A 1,842-nucleotide genomic window follows, 5' to 3' on the forward strand; every position below is an offset into this window, starting at 1 on the left:
GAGAGATATCACACAAACTATCCAACCACAATGGGATGCAGTTAGAAATCAACAACAAAAGGAAAACTGGAAAATTCACAAATTGGTAGAAATTAAACACTCTTAACAAAGGGGCCAAAGGAAATCACAAGTAGAATACTTACAAAATATTTGAGTCAGTGACCATATCCCTCCATGAGGGTTCTGCTTGTCCCCTTCATACCCTACCTGCCTTCCTCCCTCCAGAATAGCTGGCTGCGTGGTGACAGGCTAAGGAGGAAGAGAGAGAGGAGGACCAAGAGAAGGAAGACCTGGCCACATCTGGGTGGTGTCTGCAGTGCCAGCAGGGGAGGTAGCGGCCCTGGTGGCAGTGTGGGTTTCAGTGTGTGTGTTGTGGGGGAGCTGTCTCCCCGTACTATTGTCCAGACAGCTGGGATGCGGCCCCTCGGGTGGAGAAGATGAATAATCTCTCCTTTAGTGACCCACACATCCCCTCTTCTTCTGTCCACCTTTCCCTGGAAAACTGGCTTTGAAATTACCCTTTTTGCCACCTGATCCAACTTACATGCCAACGTGTGATGAACTTGAAAACCACTGGACTTCACACCAGTCAGAAGGAGCAGACCGACAGTACTCTTCCAGAAAAAAAGATGGTATTGAGAGTGTTCCATGACTAGAATCAGTCAAGGCAACAGAATTGCCTGTATTTTGTGTGTTGTTCACCCAATGCCTTGTATGCTTTACTCTTCTCACATGGAAAGGCTGTTGATTTTGATCAGATGATCAGCTTTTACATACCACTGAGATCATGGATTAATTGTAGTATATTCTCATATACTTATTCTAGGTATGGATCAAGTCCTGAGAAACCAACAGAGAAGAATCTCAGGTAGAGGAGCTGTTTAGCTTGCTCTTAGGACAAGATGTGGCACTCACCCTGAAAATGTGATCATATATGGCCAGAGTAGATGTACAGCTCCATTTGCAGATCTTTTTTTTAATTTTTTTTAATTTTTTATTTATTATAAACATATATTTTTATCCCCAGGGGTACAGGTCTGTGAATCGCCAGGTTTACACACTTCACAGCACTCACCAAAGCACATACCCTCCCCAATGTCCATAAACCCACCCCCCTTCTACCAACCCCCTTCCCCCCAGCAACCCTCAGTTTGTTTTGTGAGATTAAGAGTCACTTATGGTTTGTCTCCCTCCCAATCCCATCTTGTTTCATTTATTCTTCTCCTACCCACTTAAGCCCCCATGTTGCATCACTTTTTTTTTAAAGATTTTATTTATTTATTTGACAGAAATCACAAGTAGGCAGAGAGGCAGGCAGAGAGAGAGAGAGAGAGGAGGAATCAGGCTCCCCACTGAGCAGAGAGTCTGATGCGGGACTTGATCCCAGGACCCTGGGATCATGGCCTGAGCCAAAGGCAAAGGCTTTTAAACCACTGAGCCACCCAGGCGCCCTCCATTTGTAGATTTTGAGAGTGCTGCTGTTACTCTTCATTCTCCTTTGACCTCGGGAATGCCAGTCACTCTTCCTGATACCAGAAGACCTATTCTTTTGATGCATTCCTAAACATGGACAAAATCTCTATGATAACTTCACCAGTGTTAGTAACTCATGAGACTGAATAAAGGACAGGCAAGACTAGGTAGGAAGATGGGTAGGGGGTTTGTGACTAAGCTCACATAGGGGGCTATGTAACCAGGCTCACAGAAAACCCACATGTGGAGAAAACAATATAGCAGAAGGCGAGGGGCCAGAGAAGAAAAGAAGGAGACTAGAGGAGCTGCTGGTTGAGAAAATGACTGTGGATGGTGGGTGTGGGGGACACTGGAGACTGGGAAGGTTGC

The 1,842-nt window shown here is 45.4% G+C and overlaps 1 pseudogene; it reads left to right on the top strand.

The window, feature by feature from the left end:
* The first annotated feature begins 437 nt into the window (after window positions 1–437).
* LOC132017187 (alpha/beta hydrolase domain-containing protein 17B-like) lies at window positions 438–1,623 on the top strand (annotated as a pseudogene).
* The last annotated feature ends 219 nt before the right edge of the window (window positions 1,624–1,842 follow it).

The sequence above is a fragment of the Mustela nigripes genome, chromosome 5 (assembly GCF_022355385.1).
Source record: "Mustela nigripes isolate SB6536 chromosome 5, MUSNIG.SB6536, whole genome shotgun sequence".
NCBI lineage: Eukaryota > Metazoa > Chordata > Mammalia > Carnivora > Mustelidae > Mustela > Mustela nigripes.